We start from the raw sequence: 25,936 nt of genomic DNA, 5'->3' as shown, positions 1-25,936 counted from the left end.
CGAGGTCTAATTTTTTGTGCTGAAGCGTAATATGAGAATAAACCTTGCGTATAAATAGATGTGATTTTTGTCTTCGATTCCCTTCCTGCAGGGTGTTTTTATGTCTTTGCTGCTCTGTCTACAAAGAGACCTGGGAATGAATAGACCACAGTAAATAAGTGCTGCCTGCCACGTAGGCGCTCCGCTGCAGACCATAATAAATAAACATGTTTGTTAATTTGATTTAAATGGCATGGCTGGGATCTAACTTTGAACACAAAGCTGTTGGTGGCAGCTGCTTCTTCAAGGAGATAAAACAGGAAGGCTCGGAGGAAGAAGACAGGAATATGCAATGCACTGCAGCAAAAAAGCCTCTGTAGTTTTATTGAAATCCAACAATTCTCTGGCCCATAGGCAACGAAGAGGTTCAAACCATGTTAGGCTTCCTGCTTTATCTGCGGCAGGACCGTTTCATCAATCATAGCTATGTTGCCTCCTAATCGTGTTTACCACGCAGGTGAGAAAATGAAACCCGTCTCGGTCATTGTGACTGCGGGCTGTGAAATGTCACAACAATATCATATATGTGTTATATTCTGGTACTGGAATAACAGTCAACCTTCATATTACTGCTATATGTTCCGCGTCATAATTACCTTCCTTGGCACTGTTGACAGTCTTGTGTGGGCCGTAACAATATTTGTAAGAATCTGCAACATACTTGACATACACCAACATCTGCAATTTAATCCCATTAAGAGGGAATTCCGATTTGAGACTTTACAGGATATGTCATGAAGTTCTGATAGATGTGTGTCCCACCTCTGGGACCTGCACCTATCTCCATCTCTGGCCTCTACCGCTCTTGGTCCAGCAGAATACTGTGGCTGGTGTGGTTGGGACTTAGGGAAACAGTGAAGAGGGGTTCACTATGCTGTTTCGGTATGTTTCATAGACGTCTTTGGCAGTTGCAGAAACCACGTTGCACAGCAAGCTACACTGTTTCCTAACTTGAAAGTGGAGCTACATTGTTTCTGTATCTCCCATTGACTTGGGAGGTACAGAAATAGTGTAGCAAAGTTCGCTTGGCTGCTTCTGTAAGTCCTGACCACCACATTCAATCGGGGTGAGGGCAATGGAGGTCAGAACCAATTATAGTGAAGGGCATGCTTTTCAACCATCCTGGAGTCTTCGGGACAGTCCCAGATTTGGGATGCTGTCCCACAGTCCCAGGCCGCAGGAGGCATGTCCCACCCTCTCACCACCCAACAAGCCTTAAAGTAATTGGTAGTTCCAGTGTGATGGCAGAGGCTGCCACTGCTCTAATCATTGTGAACCCTGACATCTTCTCCGGAGGAGAGGTCAGAGGTTGGACCAATTACAAGCAGCGATGCTGCTGCCACCAGATCAGAGCTACCTGTGAGCTAAGTTCTTGTTGGGTGGCTGGAGGTCCACTATGGGAGTCACCATTAAAACTGTGGCTACTAAGGGGGTCACTATTACTACTGGGGCATTTAGGGAATATTTTTATGAAGTGGCCAAACCCAGGTGGTATACAAGTGAAGGTGGACGTATAAGTGAAAGAAGCACCATTTTTAGTAGATCAGACTTGCAAAGAGATCTGGAAGCTGGCTGTGGCTCCACTGGCATGTTTTAGTTTAATAGATGGCTTATAATTATAGATGTAAGAAACTGTATTGGGGCCATATTTCTTCCATTCAAGAAGATGAAGGCTCCAATATAAGTCTCCACGTTATGGTGCAGAGTTCTTATTGTGGGCTACTATTGGACCCTCCCCTAATAGATTTAATGTTTCTCGTTGACTATAAGGAGGATAGCACAAGGCAGAGCTGGGGCTGCCTTCCTGAAAGACTATTGTTATTGTAATGGCCCAGAGTTACTGGCTGGAAATGTGTCTTTTGTATGTCATATGACCTTGTTTTATATATATATATATATATATATATATATATATATGTTTGCAAGGGGTATACAAGTAGTTGTAGTGCCAGAGACCCACATGGGCACCTTTAGTCCATGAGGGCCATGATGGGAGAGAGAAAAAGGTAACCTCAGCTTTCCCTAGACCCATTATACCCAGGAGATATCGGTGATTTGCTCCCGCTGAGGTTCTGGAGGAGAGGAAGAAAGTGGCCCACCATTGCAGAGTGGATTGTGTGTTGGACGTGAGTGTTGGCCGGTAAAGAGCTGGAGAGGAGAATAGGAGTTGTGCCGGGCCCGGAGCCATGCAGATAACTGAGGCTGTAGACTACTTGGTGTACCCGTGATTTCCTACCTGTCGCACCACTTTGTGAAGTTTGTACTGAATATTTTGCTGGTGTGGATTATTTCTTGTTGGACTGTAAATAAGCTTATCCAAGTAAAGTGGCACTGCCGATCGTTCCCAGCATTGCTAATTCAACTACTCTGAGAGTGTGGACCAGTTCTTTCAACATCCAGATTCACCGCAGAGGATGGAATGTTGGCGTCACACATGACAAAAAGACTAAGGTAAACCACTGTTGGGTTTCCCAATTTAATAGCCTGCCCTCGGCCCCTGGGACATATTCCTGGTTAAGAGTGAACATAGTTTGTTTTCCCTGTGTTTTATTAAAGTTGATCAAGCAAGTGGAGGTTATGTGGTCTCAGCCTATCGCAAGCCCTCTACATGTGCACTATTTAGGGAATGCGTGCTACTACGCCTTTGCCAGGGCCAAGCTAGTACTGTATTACCCAGATCCTTTGAAGCTGCACAACCTTGGCTGCCACCTTTGTCTCTTGTTGTAACGGTGTGGATCGGTAGCATGGTCAAGGAAGCCAGAGGTCAGTACACAGGTAGGTAGCAGTTCGCAGTACAGAGGAGCAGGCGGGTGGCATAGTCAGGGAAGCCAGAGGTCGGTACATGGGTAGATATGTATGGTAGTTGTATGGAGGAGCAGCAGGAGAGAGAGCTTGAGTACTCTCTGGGAGAACAATAATCATACACTGAGGGAGGGACAGGTTTATATAAAGTGTCTAATCAGTGTGGGGTGGAGCAAATCAGAAGCTGGTTTGCAGGAGCAAGAAACTGGTCAAGGTTAGGTAGAGGATCTGTCCAGAAGGCTGCATAGCTCACTAGGGAGAGACGTCACCTGGAGCACGGGAGTTCCCAGCTTTTGAACCCTGACACATTGAGACAATTAAGAGTTGCACTGTATCATATACTTTTTTATCCATCTGGTACAGTAAATCATTTTCCAACACTATATACGGTAAAACAATTAACCTGGAATGAGACCAGAGGCATAACTATAATGGGTGCAGAACATGTGATCCTAACAGGTCCTGCAGACTTGGGAAGCCCATAAAGTCCCTCTTGCTCATAAAAGGAGACCCGTAGTATGAATGAAGCATTGTAATTGGAGCGCCCTACTACAGATTTTGTATTGGAACCCAGAAGCTTGAAATTACACATCTGGATGAGCCCGCTATTTTCAAGGGCCTCATAGTAGTTGCCTAGTCTAGCATTAAGGTACCTATGCCTCTGTGGGCACTTAAAAATACAAAGCTCCTTCTTAGCCTTCATTGTCTTTTGCCCTTCAACAAAAAGTGCTTGTAGTGATTGAATCTGAATTTAGAATTTTAGGTAATCATTGTAGGGGGAGGGTGCACATATTTTAATAATGTGCATATTGGGAACCCCTTTTAATCTAAGCAAAAACTCGACGCCTCATTTCTGTCTCTTAGATTGCAAGTTCTTCGATCCACTTACCTGTTTGCGCACTCTGGGAAGCATATGCTACAAGGCTACATCAACTACTATGTCTTTGATCTTGCAAAGCAAGCCTGTAATATCCCTCATTGGGATTTAATATATTCCCTTTCCATATGTGAATCTGCGCAGCTGTAGCATCTGAGGAAGTGGAAAAATACCAGCAGACAGACAGTAGAAAATGCCGAGTTTTCCGCCCTGTCAGGGCTGCTGAACAGAGAAACAGAAGGAGAATGGGGCTGTGGGATTTATATAATGAAGGGAGGATTCAAACAAGGTGCTGAAATGGACAGATTTAGGCACCATCTCCACGTTGTGCAGCTGTTGGAGTCAAGGTTCAATCCCGCCTGTCAGAATCGTGGGTATTTATAAAATTCAGCACTTGTTAAATTTTCTGCAATCTTATTAATCTGCCAGTTTCCTGGGTTTGCAGTGCAGATGCTACAAATGCAATTTAGATTCATCCCAACAATGACAGAAATACATTTCAAAGTGAAAATCAACTTTTAGTTGTCTTCTGATGTCAATGAGACATGCTACATGATTGGACATTGGTAGACTTCCATAAACGACCATCCAGAGTTCCCAAAACTAAGGGGGTCACAGGGTTCCGTAATACGCAATGGCCTCTTTAGTTCTAGTTGCATCATATCCAATAGTTACATGTGCTTGTGAATTACTGATGTTGTATATCTAAAAATGCTACGATCCCTACACCATGAAGATATACTTTCCTACCAAAAGTATTTGGACACTCCTATCAGTAGAATGGATTGTGTCACATCTCCTAAACCATGCTACACTAGATGCAGACCCTTGGAGGTGTCAGCCATAGTTTGTGATGGGAACTGCATGCTATTGGATATATATGGATTATCCCACTGTACACAAGCTGTTTACCATGAATCGTAATGCATCAGCCTATCTACAATGGTGCAAGCAGCAGCGTCATTGGACAATTAAACGATGGAAGAACGTTCTATGGATTGATGAATCATGCTACATCATCTTTACATCAGATGGACATACCTGGGTGTGGAGAATGCCCGGGGAACGCCTTTTGCCTGTGTGTTTTGTGCTAAGAATTAAGTATGGCGGAGGTTCCAACATCGGGTCAGGAAATGCGAACAGTGTTCATCTTCTTTGAGAGAACTGGCCAGATGTTTACAGGATGAATGAAAGGAAATACCAGCTGGCGTCAATAGAAAGTATGTCACGGAGAGTATCCAATGTCATTAGGGCCAAAGAAGCCCCACTAAGTAATCACATATGGAAATGAATACTACTTTTGATTCTTGCTCAGGTCTCCAATTACTTTTGGTAGGATAGTGTATTTGACTGTTACTGTTCATGAACACCCAACAATATTGTGGTCTAGCATATCATGTGACAATGACACGCTGAAACAAAGCTACGAGGGATAGCTAACACTAGAGAAAGACATGTCAGGACAGCACCTCTGCCGGTTGTTGGAATACAAACAGCAAATGTGGATAGGTAGAATCAAAGGGGGACTCACCTGGCGTGGACAGCCAAACCTGATGAGGTCAGCCATTACGCTTGTGGTCCAAGTGCGCCAAAAAAAGGGGGAGGTAGCTGTTTGGTGGAGGTAACATCCTGTCTTTGGGACATTCAGAGGAGTGCAGGCACAGAGATTCCCAAGATATGAGTATGTTGGCCAATGACACAGAGGAATTGGTAAGAAAAAGGTATCCTGCGCTCAGGGTTCATCTCACCTGTGCAGTGATCAGTTGGTGAAAAATTCCAGTACAAAGAGTGAAGGGTATGATCCAATTTAATAGTTTAAAAACACAAACCAAATGGTTGTAGGTAGGGTGCAACTACCTCGGGTACAACTCCTTTATCAAGCACAAATCTAGTAGAATGAAAAAAAGGAAAGTAAATGATGCAACTGGAGGTATCTTGTGGAGAAAAAACAGTCCAGAAGTGATAATATATATCAGATGTAAATATATAAAAGGGTAGTGAGTAGAGATGAGCGAGTATACTCACTAAGGCACAATACTCGAGCGAGTAGTGCCTTAGCCGAGTATCTGCCTGCTCGTCTCTAAAGATTCGGGGGCCGCCCCTGTGACAGGTGAGTTGCGGCGGTGAGCAGGGGGGAGCGGGGAGGACAGAGGGAGAAAGAGATCTCCCCTCCGTTCCTCCCCGCTCTCCCCCGCCGCTCCCCACCCCTCGAATCTTTAGAGACGAGTGGGGAGATACTCGGCTAAGGCACTACTCGCTCGAGTAATGTGCCTTAGCCAGTATACTCGCTCATCTCTAGTAGTGAGTAGAGAGGAGCAATCATGCTCGTCCGAGCTTGATGCTCGGTCGAGCATTAACATACTCGTTGGTGCTCGTTACTTTAATGTCCCCTCCCCGCATGCTTAGCGCCATTTTTAGCCACTAAACATACAGGGAAGGTTTTACCACTTCCTGCTGTGATATGCCAGCCCTCTGCACGTCTACAGCAGTGAGTGGCTGGGCCATCAGTTAACCACCGAATACTTAAACTGTTGCCGCCTGCGGCTCGCCTCATAGCCATGCTGCATGACACTAAGGATAGAGCTGCTGCTAGCAATGCGAGGCAGGGAAAGTCTTAGTGTAGGGATTAGCTTGCGGTTAGGCAGGGATCCTGAGTACCAGAACCCAACAGTCCTTTTTAGGACTACTACTTCTCTCATTGTGTGCATCAGCATTTTGGCTGGCTGGGACCAGTAGTGCGCACAGATTTTTTTTCAAGCACACTATATACCAGTCTCTGGGGGTCTGTGAATTGGCGCTATTCAACAGCAGTATACACTTTTAAATTTTTCTGTGCCTGTTGAGAGCGTACAGTATACACCAGTCTATGGGGGTCTCTGAATTGGCGCTATTCAACAGCAAAATACACTTTTAAATTTGTCTGTGCCTGTTAGGAGAGTACAGTATATAGCAGTCTCTCGGGGTCTGTGAATTGCGCAGCATTTAGTCCAAGTGCTTTATCCAACATGGTGAAGACTGGGGTAAGGCTCGAGGCTGTCGACATGGGCGTCCGAATGAGGGTGTGGGCATAGACCAAGGTCCTGGGCGGGGTGAAAAAGTGCCTGCTGCTGAGGGATTAGTAGAGTGCCGCATATCTCCCCTCGCCAGCTTCATCTCATATTTTGCAGGTCCGTGTGGTAGACCATTATTAAAAGCACAACAGTGCAATCAGATGCTGATGTGGATAGCGGATAAGGCCTCCAGTACTTTATCCAACACCCAGTCTTCCACACAGTCCACTCACGCTAGCCAAGGGACTGCACCTTTGAATCCTCAGGCTGCTCCTCCTTCCTCTCAGCCTGGTCATTCCAGGAAAAGGAGAGATACTGAACATGCATACACCCAAGAAGTCTTCTCGGGTCCCTGCCCTGAGTCTGAAAAAATGGTTCCACAGCCACGTGAGGAGTTTGTCATGCCCAAAAAGTGTGAGGGAGGAGCAGACTGAGGAGTCAGAGGAAGAGCTGCTGGAGGATTAGGTGACTGACCCCAGCTGGCTTGCTAAGCCTACTAAAGACAGGGCTTCAGAGGGTGAGGCAAGTGCAGCAGCAGAACAGTTTGGAAGAGGCAGTGGAGTGGCCAGGGGGAGAAGCAGGGCCAGAGCAAATAATCCATCAACTGCTCCCCACAGCACCCCCTCATGGCAAGCCTCTGTGCAGAGGGCTAGGTTTTCAAAGATGTGGATGCTTTTTATTGAGAGTGCGGACGACCGACGAACAGTGGTGTGCAACCTGTGCCGCACCAAGATCAGCAGGGGAGCCACCACTACCAGCCTCACCACCACCAGCATGTGCAGGCATATGATGGCCAACCGCCTGCGGGTCACACCACAGCCTCTTTCCCAGTGTCAGAACCTGGCAAAGAGATGCAATCCCCCTCCCAGGACACAGGCACGAATGCCTCCCGACCTGCACTCACACCCTCACCTCCGCTGTCCTCCACTGCCTCCACCAATGTGTCCCAGCACAGCATTCAGCTGTCGCTAACCAAAGCATTGGAACGAAAGCAAAAATATGCGTCCACCAAGCCGCATGCACAATCTTTAAACGTGCTTACTGCAAAACTACTCAGCCTGGAGATGCTGCCATACAGGCTAGTAGAAACGGAGGCTTTCCGCAACCTGATGGCGGGGGCGGTCCCTTGGTATTCGGTCCCCAGTCGCCACTATTTTTCCCGGTGCGCTGTCCCCGCCCTACACCAGCAGTCTCACGGAACATAAGCCGTGCCCTCACCAACGCGACTACTGGGAAGGTCCTCTTAACCACGGACACATGGACAAGTGCTGGAGGGCAGGGACACTACATCTCCCTGACGGCACATTGGGTTAACTTGGTGGAGGCTGGGACCGAGTCAGACCCTGTGTCCGCTCATGTGCTACACACACCGAGGATTGCGGGTCCTACCTTGGTGAAGGTTTCTCCGGCTTATTATGCCACCTCCTCCAAACACCCCTCTTCTTCCACCACCCCCTCCACCTCTCAATTACCACATGTGAGCACATCACCGGCAGTCGGTAGCTCGAGGCGCTGCAGCACTGCAGTGGGCAAGCGTCAGCAGGCTGTGCTGAAACGACTCAGCTTGGAAGACAAGAGGCACACCGCCCAAGAGCTGTTACAGGATTTGACAGAGCAGAACGATCTGTTGCTTTCGTCGCTGAACCTCCAACCAGGCATGGTCGTGTGTGACAATGGGTGTAACCTTGTGGCGGTTCTGCAGCTTGGCAGACTAAAACACGTGCCATGCCTGGCCCACGTGTTCAATCTGGTGGTTCAGCGCTTTCTGAAAAACTACTCCCATTTGTCTGACCTGCTCAGCATGATGCATTGCATGTGCGCACATTTCAGAAAGTCCACCACAGATGCTGCCACCCTCAGGACACTGGAACATCACTTCCAGCTGCCAGTGCACTGACTGTTGTGCGACGTGCCCATGTGCTGGAATTCTACTTTGCATATGTTGGACAGTTATTGTAGAATACCAGCTGCAACATGGCCGGCGGAGTGGTAGTCAGCCTCTGCAGTTCTTCACAGAGGAGTAGGCATGGATGGCAGACATCTGTCAGGTCCTCGGAAACTTTTAGGAGTCTACACAAATGGTGAGCGGCGATGCGGCCATTATCAGTGTAACCATCCCACTGCTTTGCCTGCTGAGAAGTTTGTTGCTAAGCATAAAGGCCAACGCTTTGCAGTTAGAACAGGAGATGGGGGATGACAATATGTTGCTTGATAGTCAGACCACCCTCACGCCTGTTTCTCAGTGCGTATTGGAGGAGGAGGAGGAGGAGGGGGAGGGGGAAAAGACTGCAGAGGGTACCCATGCTACTTCCCTCACATCTGTTCAACGTATATGGGCTGAATAGGAGGAGGAGGAGGATCATGAAAGTCATCCTCCTAGTGAGGACAGCGATGTGTTACGTACTGGGACTCTGGCACACATGACTGACTTCATGTTAAGCTGCCTTTCCGTGACCCTCGCGTTAGACGCATTCTGGCCAACATGGATTACTGGGTGTACACCCTTCTCGACCCACGGTATAAGGATAACCTTTCCACTCTCATTCCCGAAGAGGAAAGGAGTACAAGAGTGATCCAATACCACAGGGCCCTGGTAGAAAAAGTGATGCTAAAGTTCCCATCTGCCAGCACTAGTGGCAGAAGACGCAGTTCAGAGGGCCAAGTAGCAGAGGAGGCGCAGGGATCAGGCAGCATGTCCAGCGCAGGCAGGGGAACACTCTCCAAGACCTTTGCCAGCTTTATGGCTCCCCAGCAAGACTGTGTCACCACTGCCCAGTCTAGGCTGAGTCGTAGGGAGCACTGTAAAAAGATGGTGAGGGAGTACATAATCGATCGTACCACCATCCTCCGTGTTCCCTCTGCTCCATACAACTATTAGCTGGGCACGTGGCACGAACTTGCGCTGTACACCCTGGAGGTGCTGGCCTGCCCTACTGCTAGTGTCTTATCAGGGAGGGCGTTTGGTGCTGCTGGCAGGATCATCACAGATAAGCGTACCCGCCTGACAACTGACAGTGCCTACAGACACACTCATTAAGATGAACAAAGGCTGGATTTCCCCAGACTTCTCCACTGGTGGAAAGCAGTGGAACATAAAGATTCTTTAAACTGTAACAGGAGAACCATGCACCCTGTATCACACCCAAAAAGGGGAGAATTAGCTTGGTCTATCCCTCTCTGATCTTCCTCCTCCTCGTAAACCAGCATGTCATCACACTGAACAGCCAATTTTTCAGAGGGCCAAAAGGCTCTGTTAAAACAAATTTTTTTGGAGGGCTGCCTCCAGGCTCTGTTAGCAAATTAAGCAACTGCGAGCTCTATCTTTAAAAAATGTTTCTGGGTTTCACCTGCACTCTGGGTAAACAATTTTTTCTGGGGTACACTTGTACTCTTGGTTCACCCATTTTTTCTGGGAGTCGGCTATACTCTTGGTACTCCAATGTTTTAGGGGTTCGCCTATACTCTTGGTACACAAATGTTTCAGGGGTTTGCCTATACTCTGGGTACATAAATGTTTCAGGGGGTTGCCAATACTCTTGGTAGACAAATGTTTCAGGGGTTCGCCTATACTCTTGGTACACAAATGTTTCAGGGAGTCGCCTTTACTCTTGGTACACAAATGTTTCAGGGGTTCGCCTATACTTTTGGTACAGAAATGTTTCAAGGGGTCACCTATACTCTTAGTATACAAATGTTTCCAATTTTTGCCCACTCCGGTTCATGCTGTCCTTGTAGCGATCAAAGGAACCGTAACTGATTTAATAAGACTTTCACAGGTTTACAGTATAGCTGAGGTGGCAACTTTTGCGACACCTCCAGCTTCAAGGCAATCTTTTGTTTAAGAATGGGTTGTTGAATTGTGCTGATGGTTAGAAGTACTAGCATCCGCTTTATGCCCACGTTTTTGGGCCCTGACAAATTTGTGATGGAGGTGGCATAGGATTGGAATAATTGTAACCCAACAGTCCTTTCTAGGACTACCACTCCTCTCATTGTGTGCATCAGCGGTTTGGCTGCTTGGGAACAGTAGTGAGCACAAGGCATTCACAAGCATCCTGGCTGTATAACAGGACAACTCATTGTACACTGCCTGTTTTTGGATGTTCTCTGACGTATAATGCCCTGAGTGGTAAACAGACAGATTGGTTTAGACCTGATAAACACACAAATCCCTGGGGGTCAGCACTGGTCGCCATGTATTATCTCTCGTGTTACCACAGTCATGAGAGATACTGAATTGGAGCATTCACAGGAAGTGTGACTGATTTCATGAGAATTTCACAGGGTCACTGTATACCTATGGTGGCTACTTTGGCGACACCTCCAGCTTCAAACCAAACTTTAGTTTGAGAATGCGTTGCTGTATTGTGGAGATGTGTAGAAGTACTGGCATCTGAGTCCCCTTTATGCCCACGTTTGCGGCTCCTGACAATTTTGTGACAGAGGTTGCACGGGATTGGAATTATGATCGTACGTTAATTTATCAGCAATTCTCATCAGCATTGTGGGCTATCGCCCACACTTTCAAAGAGGGTTGCTGGCAGGCCATGCCAACCCTCGGCAGTGTGTTTCTCCTGTTCCTCCTCATGCAATACGGACTTATAAATAGACATGAGGGTGGTGTGGCTATCAAGCGGGAATGGCATGAGGGAAAATTTTGAGTACACTGTGGGCGCAGGCATGCAGATGCAGCCATGCATGCTGCCCTTGCCGTTCCCTATCTGTTTCTGTGGTGTTTCCATCATTTTCTGATGTTTTCAGGTGATTCACACAACCTCCTCTATGCGGAGTACCAGTCATATACAAAAATGCTCAAGCTGCCCATTGACTTCAATGGGGTTCGTTACTCGAAACGAGCTCTTGAGCATTACGAAAAGTTTGACTCGAGTAATGAGCACCCGAGCATTTTGGTGCTCGCTCATCTCTAGTAGTGAGCAAGTTAAATATCAAATTTCTTTCCCCTTAGAAGGATATTGCATACATTAGGGTAGATGTGGAGAGACACAAAGTTTATGGAGGTATGGAAAATATTGGTGCTGAATGGTAACAACTAGAGTTGAGCGAATATACTCTGCCGAGCTTGATGCTCTTTCGAGCATTAGCGTACTCGATGGTGCTCGTTACTCGAACGAGCATCAAGCCGTGTTCGACCCCGTCCCAGTTTTTGGCTCCTCCCCGCCGTGACGTGGCGCGCGTCATTGGCAAATTTGCTGGCTGGCTGGCTAGCTAGAGAGGAAGAGAGAGAGAGAGAACCTAGGGGGAAAAGAAAGCTCGGCACCAGGCGTCCCATATACATTGTAGTCAATGGGATTCGTTACTCAAGTAAAGCACTTGAATTTTACGAAACACTCGACTCGAATAACGTAGACTCGAGCATTTGAGTGCTCGCTCATCTCTAGTAACAACTAAAGCAAAGTGAGATACAAATGGGGCAAATTGTTCCCCACAGAGGGGGAGAGAGTTACCTTTGTTCTATCCTTCCTGTGTGTATATGGTTGTGTTAATGAAAGTGAGCAGGCAGGTGCCTGTCTAATAAAGGCACCAGAAGTCCCGTGGTAACGGTGGGAACCGGAAGTGACATTTGTATTCCAATTACAATGGCCATGCGTTTCATACTTTTAAGCATTGGACGGAGGCGATGTACACTTTCCAATCTTGTTTTCGACGTGTTTAACTGACCATAAATGGCAGTGAAACTATTTGGGAAACTATCCAATGTGGAGGTAACGGTGTCTAAGTTCCAGAGTTCGTAATGTGTACAAATCGCAGAGGAAGAAAGAAAAATTTGTAATGTGAAATTAACGTGGATGGAAGTGAAAAAACAAGTAAATATAAAATCTGTCATAAATAATATGATTACTGATCTAAGAATGAATAAGATACATGCATACATATTAATTGCTGAAGTAAGGTTAAAACACATAGTGTAGTGGCCCAAATGGGTCCTACAAAAGTGCCTTGCCTTTAAATAGCGGCGCTCAGTTCATGTATAACCAGCAGGGGTAAACTACTACTTACTTTGCCCTACAACAGAGCTATTAATAATCTGAAAACACAGAATTCTTTATTTTACCATGAGAAGAGGGCTCCAAATACAGAACAGAGTTATAATTGCGGACCCCAGAGCCATGGAATACCCTCATAACCTGGGCCAGAACAAAGGTGTATACGGCTCACAGTTCACGCCCCTGAAGAGCCATTAAACTGGCCCAAGGAGAAAACTACCAGCACTGCCATATGTTACCCAGAGTATGACCTCTGTCTGTAACCTGAAGAATCCCATGTGCATTATTCCTGGTAATGAGACTCCTAACATGTAAAGACAATAACCAATATTATGGAAAGGCTTGTATGTACATTGATATATGATCACTACTGACATCAACAAAGAAATGGAAAAGAAAGTTATTACTTTTTAAACCCTGGTTCTTGTGATTTCTTAATTGTATCACATTTAACATTCTTGTGCTAATGTAGCGCCGGCGTCACGATTTATTAATAAAATCGCAATAACGCCACGAAGAGGCCATTGTGGCTCTGTGGCAGACAACAGGGAGTCACTTCAGAGCACCTAAGCAGCCGCATCTTACAATAGATTGACTTATAAAAAAACGACACATCACAAAATGTTTAAAATACCATGTAGACAATGGTTGCTAGTCATAAATCATTAAAATGCAACATAACTAAAAACAAGTGGATGGCCTTGTCAGGCAGTTATATATACAGATAGGCTCATATGTGCCAAAGATATCAAAGAAACGGAATCTCATCAAACAATGGGTGCATTTGTACATAAAGAAATAAGTACTTGAATAAAATAATGCGCATATAGTTGCTCAAGCAGCAGATTAAAAGAAATGCACAAAGGTTGAAAAGCCATAAACATCATAAACTTAGAAAATCGGAAGATATAGTAAAATGATATAGATTAAAATTTCTAAATATTGGTCTATGCTGGATTAAAAAAGGGATGTTCTTTGGCATCATTACACCTTGTCTGATACTTGGTTCCCATAGCTGTCCCTCTGGTTTGCAAAAAAAAAATTGTTTGTTGTAAGTAAAATAATTGTTATGTAGAATAAAATGGATTGAGCTTGAAATAAAAAGTTTCTGATGATATGTAGAGATGAGCGAGTATACTCGCTAAGGCACATTACTGGAGCGAGTAGTGCCTTAGCCGAGCATCTCTAAAGATTCGGGGGCCGGCGCGGGTGACAGGTGAGTTGTGGCGGGGAGCAGGGGGGAGAGAGAGAAAGATCTCCCCTCCGTACCTCCCCGCTCTCCCCCGCCGCTCCCCGGCCCCCGCTGGTCCCCAAATCTTTAGAGACGAGCGGGGAGATACTCGGCTAAGGCACTACTCGCTCCAGTAATGTGCCTTAGCGAGTATACTCGCTCATCTCTAATGATATGGCATTAATGGATCCATGTCAAGGATAAGGCATATGGATTCAATCCCATTAATATGGGGTATGTTTGAATAAAGGGATTTGACATCAGATGACCAGATGTTTCTACTCTTCCCCGTAACTGTTTTTAACATTTCAAAAAGATGACCTGTGTCATTATAGAATCCTAGAATGGTAGAGTTGGAAGGGACCTCCAGGGTCATTGGGTCCAACCCCTGCTCAGTATAGGATCACTAGATCATCCCAGACAGATGTCTGCCCAGCTTCTGTTTGAAGACTTCCATTGAAGGAGAACTCCCCACCTCCTGTGGTAACCTGTTACACTCATTCATCACCCTCACTGTCTAATATCTAATCTGTGTCTCCTCCCTTTCAGTTTCATCCCATTGCTTCTAGTCTTTCCTTGTGCAGATGAGAATAGGGCTGATCCCTCTACAGTGTGACAGCCCTTCAGATATTTGTAGACAGCTATTAAGTCTCCTCTCAGCCTTCTCTTCTGCAAGTTAAACATTCCCAGATCATTTAACCATTTCTTATAGGACATGATTAAGGTGGGCTGGTAAATGTAAAACGTACCCCTATAAATGATGGACCACATATGCTGAAAGCCTATTGAGCCAATGCCTGAAATTATAGGTCTACTTGGTGGATGGATGATGCTTTTGTGGATTTTAAGGAGGAGTAAAAAAATAAGGCACTTCCAGATTTTGCATACAAATTAATTTATTTTCATTCTTAGACAGGCAAATATGTAAAAAAGCTTCTTCTACTAATTCATATACTGCAGAGGTGATCTCCCTGGTAGGGTTGGCTTCCACTTTTTTAGAATATTGAGTGTCATTAAGGATTATTAATGCTTCTAGATGATAGAATTCTCTATCAATTATAACAATAGAGCCTCCTTCATCTGCTTGTTTTATAATTAGATTTCTATTGGAGGAGAGGTTTTTTAGAGTGGTTTTGTAGTTTATTGAGGTTGTATTTAGCACTGGCCTTTTTTTGAATATTTTCTTAAAGTCTTCTAAGACCCTCTGTTAGAAGGTTTCAATGTGAGGACCTTTCTTTTCAACTGAATAGAAGTTACTGCTAGGCTTCAGATCAGCGATAATTGGATCTAGTATAATATCTGCTGTCCGGGTTGGATTGTAAAATAGGGGTCAGGGAGATGTGGTCTGAAATGTGTGTATTGTCTGTTTTTAGGATGGAGAAGTGACAACAAATGGTTAGACTCCTAATGAATTTATTTAAATCTACAAATAAGTTGAATAAATTGGAAGGACAGGTGGGGCTGAAAGAGAGTCCTTTCCCAGTGACCTCTATATCCCTTCTTTTTATTTTATATTTAGATAGATTGATTACTCCAGCTTTCCAGGCCTCTTTATCTTCTATTTTTTCATCAGGCGATGGGTTTTTTGTTTTTTATGGAAGCAATTTCCTGCTCTCCTCTCTCGTCTTCATGTTTTGGTCTTTTTCTGATGTCAGATTTGGTTGAGATGGTCTGGTAGAATTAAGTGATTTTTGATCTCACTACCAGGAGGGTAGTTGAAGGTTTTACAACAGATTGATGGATATTGAGGTCTGAAATGCTTGGTGGAGGCTTGACAATGCGGAGGGGACTTGTGTTCGTCCTGTTGTGGGAGGATATTTGCGTGTGGGAAAAGACTCTAATAAAACAGGGTGGGTTTGGGTACTGGAGGGCCTTGTGAATGGAGCGGTACATGGGTTATTCAGGGAACAGTTCGTCAGAGGGGAACTTACAGAAGGAGCAGTGAGAACTGGGGCGAGGGAAGACGGTCAGGAGGAACTGTGATTACTAGATTGGAAGAAAGAGGGACGGCTGAGGAATGGAAGTGATGCTTGGCGGAGTGAACTTGATGGGTTATTGTGGAGGTACGTGGATGAGTAGTGGAGTTTTTTTGTTTGTTGGCCTGTGACCTAGAAGGGGGAACGTGAGTGTTGTTGGAAGATATGGAAATGTGTAGATTTGAGACAATAGGTCTGTGAGTGTCTGGGTTGGGGAGTGAGAAATTGATACGTAATTGACACCTGAGGAGTCAAATAGTTTGGGTGCATGTTGGTTCGGATTGAGCCATGAGGCCTAGATAGAGGATAAGAAGATTTTTTGCGGTTGTGTGATGAGCTGTTATGAAATGTCCTGGTATAGCTGAACCAAGGCTTATTTGGGTCTTGTGTAAATGTTCATGTAGTGGTTGGGATGGCATCAGTAGAAGCTTGTCAGATTGGAGCGGCTGCCTAGCAGGATAATCCCCAATTGTTTATGTTTTTCAATGATTTCATCTACCATGAGATCAGAAAAAGTTTGTAACATGAGGGACTATTCCCCAGAGAAATCATTTTTTTTTTAAATTGTGGCTCCACGAATCTCATTTACCTAATCAAATGTTCTTGTGGTCTTGAATATGTAGGACGGACCACAAATGCCTAATGTGTCAGAGCGAACCAACACAGGTCAAACATTACTAGATATTACTAGTATATCCAGGCATATTCTTCATCACCACAATAAAGATGCTACACGTGATGTATATCACGCCACTTGAGAAAATTACCCTAGGTAATGGCTCAAGACAAAAGAACACTTTAGTCCCAGGAGGCCTAAATGAAGTTTTAGGAACAGGTGTAATGATGCCAAAGAACTCCCCATTTTTAACCCTTTCCAATCCACTGTCTGACGTCTAAAGACTTTCTGATTGAAGGCTGTACAGCTCCGATGTCGGAAGACGTCTGGCAGGGTATTTTTTTACTGTATATTACTGGCTGTTCTGTTGTCGGGGGGCCTCTCCAGCATGTCACACACCGCAGTACTGGCTCTAGCCAGCAGATGGCGCCATTGTATACTGGCAGAAAAAGAAAGCCCCCTAGGAAACCCTGAATTCAAAATTGGATTGCAAAGGGTTAATCTAGCATGGACCAATATTTAGTCAATTTTAATTTATATTATTTCACTATATCTTCCTGGTTTTCTGTGTTTATGGCTTTTCACAACCCTGGTGTGTTTCTGCTAATGTGCTGGATGAGCAACTATATGCGTTTTATTTTATTCAAGTACTTATTTCTTTATGTACAAATGGACCCATTGTTTGATAAGATTCATTTTCTTTGATATCTTTGGCGCATATGAGCCTATCTGTATATATAACTGCCTGACAAGGCCATCCACTTGTTTTTAGTTATGTAAGAAATAATTCTTTAAAGCATGAATTTAAATAATTAATGAATAGCAACCATTGTCTGCACAGTATTTTAAACATTTCGTAACCTGTGTCTTTTTTTTTATAAGTCAATCTACAGTTGCATCATTTACTTTCCTTTTTTTCATCTCATTCTGCTAGACTTGTGCCTGGTAGAGGAGCTGTGCTACAAAAAGCATTGCACCCTACTTACAACCATTTGGTTTGTGATTTCTAACCATTAAATTGGATTATACCCTTCACTCCTTGTACTGGAATTTTTCTCCAACTGATCACTGCATGTGTGAGGTGCACGGAGAGCGCAGAAGACCAATTCCTATTTAACACTAGAGAAGGGAGAGGATTCAAAAAGATCTAGACAAGCAGTGGGTGACAACTATCAGAATGGCATTTAACAGGGATCAATGCAAAGTCCTACATCTGAGCAAGACAAATTAAAAAAAAACATATACAGAATGGCAGGAATTAGGAAAAGCAGCAGCACATGTGAAAAAGATTATGTATACTTATAGATTACCAATGGAACATGAGTAGAGATGAGCATTAGTCTGCTCGAAAAAGTTTCACCCTCTCCTCCCCACATGTTTTCAATGGAGCCGCGGCTGCTGCCGGCGGCTCCATTGAAAACAATGGTGTGCCGGGACCCCTGAATTGTTTTTCATGGAAGGCCTTTAAACATAATCATTTTAGTGTAAAAAATAAATAAATAAACTTACCCTCCGCAACTTCCGTGTCCCCCGAGGGGATTAAGAACACATCCGCCACATGCTAGTAAAAAGAATTCCCTGCTGCTACATTTGCCACATCTGTGACAGATGCAGCAGAGGAATTCTTTAGTTCCCTACCGCAGCTGTCATGGATAATCATCCTGCTTTTAGGCAGGGTCTAGCACACAAAGTTGGTCAAGGATAGTTTTCTCACCCCATATTTCTGTGCCCTATCTTGTGTTCCCCCGCGTTTTGATGATATAATGAGTGTCTATACTGGTCCATTGTGTACATTAATTATGTCTTGGTCTGATGTGCTGATGACGTTGGTGAAGGGCGCCATACTTGAGTCCTGCACAAACATAATACTAGCGAGAATGGAAATGTTTTTCCTTATATTTTGCCCTTTGATGAGGATCTACTAAGGTAGGATATTAAGCAAACAAAATACAAAGCAATCAGCTCACCATTCCTGCAGCCGAAATAAAGGTTCTGGGTGCCAGGGGGGGAAAAAATGGACCAATAACCAGTAAACGTGCAATTAGAAAAATACTCGAGATTCTCTAGCAGCCAGGACGAAAGTTGAAAACATTACATTTTATTACTCCATTAAAAGCATGATGTGCCCATGCAAAAAAGAACGGACCAATTACACGTTTCGAACGGTGCTTGGGTTCTTGGTGATTAAGAACCCAAGTACAGTTGGAAATGCATAAACAATCTGGTCTTTTTTAGATGTGCGCATTATGCTTTTCATGGAGTATTAAAGTTTATTTTTTTTTACTTTTATCTTGGTGGCTGGGAAATCTCCGGTACTTTTCCTATTGTACATTAGGATACACTTTCAGATTGGCTATGGAAAAAATATGCAAAATCCACACCAAAACAACAAAGCTCTGATCTAATAAGTTCCGAAAGCAAATTTGAAAGCGTTGTATTTTCACTTTTATATATATGTGATTGTTGGAAACATCTAATTTGTTTCTGACCATATTGTCACGTCTGTACGGGCTAGTTGACGTAACGATTGGTGAAAACTAGGGAATTAGATATCGGCGCAGACCAGGGGCGTAGCTAAAGGCACAGGAGCCAGGGTGAAAAATTTAGCTGGCCCCGACCTGTACCTGTACCCATACCTAATCTGTGCTGTGTGCAGCTTCAAAACAAATTTACATACATGATCTAGCCCCTTGGCATAAGCTTTCCAAACAACGCCCATTTCCTGGACTACATGAAATGTTTGTAGCCCCTTAGATTGGGCTCACACTTGATTTTTCTGTTGCATTTTTGAATCGCAATTTTAAAAAAACATAAAAAACAGCATGCGGTATTCAAAAACCAAATGTGTTTTTAAGAAACTGCATACACTATTAAAAACCGAAAGTGGATTTAAACAATATATGCCGTTTAGAAATAAAATTATGAAGTTATTGAAAACTACAGGAATGGTCTACATCACTATACACTGGGAGATGAATAACTTATACCAGCTGTACACATATAGTAATATACAGAAGATACCCAGGGTATACCAGCATGCTCCATATCGCTATATCTGGGAAATGTATAACTTATACCAGCTGTACATATATAGTAATATACAGAAGATACCCAGGTTATACCAGCATGCTCCATATCGCTATATCTGGGAAATGCATAACAAATACCAGCTGTACATATATAATTATATACAGGAGATACCCAGGTTATACCAGCAAGCTCCATATCACTAAACACTGCGAGATGAATAACTTATACCAGCTGTACATATATATATATAGTTATATACAGGTTATACCAGCATGCTCCATATCACTAAACACTGCGAGATGAATAACTTATACCAGCTGTACACATATAGTAATATGCAGAAGATACCCAGGTTATACCAGCATGCTCCATATCACTATATCTGGGAAATATATAACATATACCAGCTGTACATATATAATTATATACAGCAGATACGCAGGTTATACCAGCATGTCCCATATCACTATATACAGGAGATGTATAACTTATACCACCTGTACATATATAATTATATACAGAATATGCCCAGGTTATACCAGCATTGTTCATATCACTATATATAGGGAGATCAATAATTTATACCAGATGTACATATATAATTATATACAGGAGTTACCCAGGTTATACCAGCATGCCCCATATTACAATATACAGGAGATGTATAACTTATACCAGCTGTACATATGTAATTATATACAGAATAGGCTCAGGTTATACCAGCATTGTTCATATCACTATATATAGGGAGATCAATAACTTATACCAGCTGTACATATATAATTATATACAGGAATTACCCAGGCTATACCAGCATGCTCCATATCACTATATCTGGGAAATGTATAACATATACCAGCTGTACATATATAATTATATACAGGAGATACCCAGGTTATACCAGTATGCTCCATATCACTATATACAGGGAGATATATAACTTATACCAGCTGTACATATATAATTATATACAGAATATGCCCAGGTTATACCAGCATTGTTCATATCACTTTATATAGGGAGAGCAATAATTTATACCAGCTGTACATATATAATTATATACAGGAATTACCCAGGCTATACCAGCATGCTCCATATCACTATATCTGGGAAATGTATAACATATACCAGCTGTACATATATAATTATATACAGGAGATACCCAGGTTATACCAGTATGCTCCGTATCACTATATACAGGGAGATATATAACTTATACCAGCTGTACATATATAATTATATACAGAATATGCCCAGGTTATACCAGCATTGTTCATATCACTTTATATAGGGAGAGCAATAATTTATACCAGCTGTACATATATAATTATATACAGGAGTTACCCAGGTTATACCAGCATGCTCCATATCACTGTATACAGAGAGATGTATAACTTATACCAGCTGTGCATATACAATTAGATACAAAATATGCCTGGTTATACCAGCATGGTTCATATCACTATATACAGTGAGATGTATAACTTATACCAGGTATACACACATAGTAATATACAGAAGATACCCAGGTTATAGCAGCATGCTCCATATCACTATATACAGGACATCATACAGGGTATCAACCTAGGGGCATCCTTCCCTGTAAGACTTGTGGCATTACAGTTTAGTCCGCACCAGACCCCGGGCTTGCAGCCCTCTCAGCTCCTTATGAGCTATCTCTGTCCCAAGAGCAGCTCCAGTCCTGTGGCTGGAGGTTTAAACTCCTCCAACCACACCCATACAGCTGTCTCTTCTAATCAGCACTCAGTATGCCTGTTCTCAAGTGCCCTGCAGGCACTTGTACTGCATTACCACAATATGTACAGCTGGTATAAGTTATACAGTTACACCAGCATGCTCCTCTCTCCTCCTGCAAAACCAGACATTGCTGTCCAGGCCGTCAATGCACTTACAGACTGCAGTTGGTGTGATTCACAACTGCAGTTTCAGTGGTAGGAGGACCACATGTCGGCTGAGTCTGCAGCATTGTATTGGCTACCACCCAGGTAACGGTCACTACCCTCCCTATGCGCCACCCACAGTCAGACCAGCCGCTAGATTATGACCGCGGCGGTGAAAAAATATGTGCTGCAGTGTGCATCAGTATATGTCAGGGGAACCGTGGGCCCCCCTTGCTAAAAGGTGGGGTTGTAACTGTAACTCCCGTGACCCTCCAGTTGTTTGCCAGTGGAAAAGACTAAGAATTGAGTTTAAAGTCACTACTCGAAGGACATAAACAGTTACAGTGATAAATTACCAAATGTAGTGCTCAATGGTACTCCTTGAAACACTCTGCCCGGAATAACCATGAAGCAGAGCATCCGTACCAAGAAGGGCAACCCCACTGTTTGAACAAATCAAGGTCTAAAGTCAGAGAGGAACAAGTGCAGATATCTAGGTAGACAAACTAACTGAAGGTACTGTGCAAAATGAAACTCACAGCAGATACAAAACACACAAAAAGCTGAACTAACACCATAGAACCCCAAACTCAGTACAGAGCAAATTAACCAATATATATATTGTGAGACATGTTGTAGTGTGTAAGTGGCTCCAAATAACAGCTCATATGCCCCATTACCGGAGTCCCTTAGTGCCCTTGCCCATTATAGAGGTGCAGTTTGAGCGGATCGCTATGGACCTAGTCGGACCCTTGGTAAAGTCTGCCCGGGGTCATCAACATATATTAGTGGTTGTAGACTACGCCACCTGTTACCCCGAAGCCTTTCCTTTGTGCAATACTTCATCAAAGGGTATTGCAAAGGAACTACTTCATATGTTCCCCCGCACGGGCCTACCAAAAGAGATCCTGTCGGACCAAGGAACCCCCTTTATGTCAAAGGTCATGAAGGAATTGTGTAAGCTGCTGAATATTAAGCACTTACGGACGTCTGTGTACCACCCACAGACGGATTGTCTTCTGGAGAGTTTCAATAAGACCCTAAAAAACATGCTAAAAAGGGTAGTCAATAAGGATGGGAAGGATTGGGACTGTCTGCTGCCATATTTAATTTTCTCAATCCATGAAGTCCTACAATCCTCCACTGGGTTCTCTCCCTTTGAATTAGTTTATGGTAGACATCCACGGGGGCTTCTTGATATAGCCAAGGAGACCTGGGAGCACGAGTCCACCCCCTACAGGAGTGTTAATGAACACATCTCCCTCATGCAAGATCGAATTGTGGCAGTCATGCCCATTGTTAGAGAATATTTACAGCAGGCTCAAGAAGCCCAAAGCCGGGTATACAGTATAACAGGTCCGCCAAGGTGAGAAGCTTCAACCCTGGGCATCGGGTACTAGTGTTGGTGCCCACCCTAGAAAGTAAATTCCTAGCAAAATGGCAAGGGCCCTATGAAATAATCGAGAAGGTCGGAGAGGTAAACTATAAGGTGTACCAGCCGGGTAGGCGGAAGCCAGAACAGTTGTACCATGTAAACCTAATTAAGCCATGGAAGGACAGAGAAGCCCTGACTGCAGTGAGCACCCCCCATGGTGGGGTCCCAGAGGTGTGTGTATCAGGGTCCCTGTCCAAATCCCAACAGCAAGAGTCTAGGGAATTTATATGACGTAATTCAGATGTGTTCTCGATATACCAGGGCGCACTGGTGTCATAAAACACGACATTATAACTGAGCCAGGGGTAAAGGTTCAGTTGAAACCGTACAGGGTTCCAGAAGCCCGCAGCTGAGCCATCTCAGAGGAGGTCAAGAAAATGCTAGACCTCGGAGTAATTGGGGAGTCGAAAAGCGAATGGTCCAGCCCTATTGTGCGGATACCAAAACCTGATGGCTCTCTAAGCTTCTATAACGACTTCCGGAAACTAAATGACGTGTCAAAATTTGACGCATACCCAATGCCGAGAGTGGACGAGTTAATTGAGAGACTGGGTCATGCCAGATACTTTTCCACTCTCGACCTTACTAAAGGCTACTGGCAGGTTCCCCTTACAGAGAGCGCGAAAGAAAAGACTGCGTTTTGCACACCAGAAGGGTTGTTTCAGTACATCTGCCTACCCTTCGGTTTGCATGGAGCTCCAGCAACCTTCCAAAGATTGATGGATGTCATACTCAAACCCTATCGTCAGTATGCGCCAGCATATTTAGATGATATCATCATCTTTAGTGAAGACTGGGACAGCCATCTACCTAAGGTACAGGCAGTACTGAACTCCCTTAGAAAAGCAGGGCTCACAGCAGACCTAAAGAAGTGCGCCTTGGGTCTCGAAGAAGCACGATACCTGGGGTATATAATAGGTAGGGGTATTATAAAACCCCAGGTCAATAAAGTTGAAGCCGTTCAGGACTGGCCACAACCCACAACTAAAAAGCAGGTGAGAGCTTTTTTAGGCATTGCAGGGTACTATCAGCGGTTCGTGAAAAACTTTGCTAGCATAGCAGCGCCCCTAACAGACTTGACCAAGAACAGTAAGTCAGTCATGGTTAAGTAGAACCCTGACGCAGAAAATGCGTTACAAGAGTTAAAACGGGCCCTCTGTAGACGTCCAGTGTTGGTCACACCCAATTTTAAAAGAGAATTTGTCATTCAAACAGACGTGTCGGACGTGGGACTGGGAGCAGTCCTGTCCCAAGAAGTAGAGGGAGAGGAACATCCCGTGATTTATCTAAGCAGGAAGCTCACGCCACCCGAGAAAAATTACAGCATTGTTGAATGGGAGTGCCTAGCCATCAAATGGGCCCTTGAATCCCTAAAATACTACCTTCTAGGTCGGCACTTCAGGCTGATCACAGACCACTCTCCCTTAACCTGGATGTCACAGGCAAAAGAGAGAAACGCCAGAGTCACTAGGTGGTTCCTGACACTTCAAAACTTCAGTTTCTCTGTTGAACACAGGGCAGGAAAGCTACAGGGCAGTGCCGATGCCTTGTCAAGGACGCATTGCATGGCGGCTAAAGGTGTCCGACCCCACAGGCTCGAACAGAGGGGGAGGGTGAGACAGTGACCGGCAAAGTGCTGGAGGGCAGATATATTTCGCCTAGGATGCTCTCCTATGCGGCTTTAGGGAGCACTTGGGCAGATACATGCCACCGAGCAGCCTGGGCTCGGTGGAGGAAGCCGGCATTCGGGTGTCAGTAACATTAAGTTACTGACACGTTGTAGTGTGTTAGTCGCTCCAAGCCACATAATCCGGGCCGGCTTTTCCTGGAGTGGTCAAAGCGAAGGGTGGGATGGCCACTCCCACGGCCACTCCCACGGCCACTCCCACGGCCACTCCCACGTACCAGGTGAGGCTGGTACCAGGCCTTATAAAGCCTGGGCCTACAGGTCCTGGAGGAGGAGAGCTGAGACCTTTGCAGGTCTGAGAGCCTGGCTGGCTGTGTGCAGGAACCATTTGTTTGCAAGTGTGTAGACAGGGCCGATCCATGTCTAGTAAGTGCTCAGACGAGCAGGAGTTATTTTATGTTGGCCTGATGTTAAGGCCTGTGTTTTTGCTTTGTTTGCACTGAAATAAACCCAGGCGAAGCCTGGACTAAAGACTTTATCCCATGTGTCACTGTCTCTGACTGCTTATGCCCAGGTTGCTACCGATCCTAAATGCCAATCCTCACTATATATATATATATAAAGGATAACCAGCACCCTCTGAACAGAAGAGCCAGTTAAATTATCCGAAAACCACCACTGATAAGTCTGAACTGTCTATCGCTTCAGCCAGCCTATCAGTGCTAGACCCAAACGGGAATATCTCTCCTTCAGCATCGAAAGCCAAAATGACCCTGAGCATGCACAACCTGTGGTCTGAGGCTGATATCATAGCATCACCCTGGACCTGTTCCCTGAACCCAGAAGTGACCAGTGCCAGCAGCGCCAAGGTACATGTATTGCATCAGTCAAAACTTGTTAGTGCATTCCATGAATAGTCAAACCAAGTTGGGACGCATTGGATGCACAGCTTAAAGGGATTATTTAGCCAAATCGAAAAATTTTAAACCTGTTTACTAGGCTGCAAAGATGTCATAGATATCATCTTCACTTCATCTGATCTCCCACCGCTCCTGTTATAATAGTGCCTGCTCACCTGCTGCTATCCACTGTCTGCTTCACTGATGACATCCTGACACAGAGACGTGACCGCTGCAGTTTATTATCAGCCAAAGTCATTGACTGCTATAGTCACGTGGACTAGTGCTAGTGACGTTATCATTGAAGCAGGAAGTGGAGAGCAGCAGGAGACCAGGCACTATTATAACAGGAGAGTCTGGAAATCGGGTGAGGTTGGTATGATTCTTTTAATGATTTTGCAAACTGGCGAACAGGTTTAAAAATGTTTGCTTGTTTAGATAATTCCTT

Source organism: Eleutherodactylus coqui, chromosome 2 (genome assembly GCF_035609145.1).
Source record: "Eleutherodactylus coqui strain aEleCoq1 chromosome 2, aEleCoq1.hap1, whole genome shotgun sequence".
Lineage (NCBI taxonomy): Eukaryota > Metazoa > Chordata > Amphibia > Anura > Eleutherodactylidae > Eleutherodactylus > Eleutherodactylus coqui.
The sequence above is the reverse complement of the archived record's forward strand: the minus strand, read 5'-3'. Positions refer to the sequence as shown.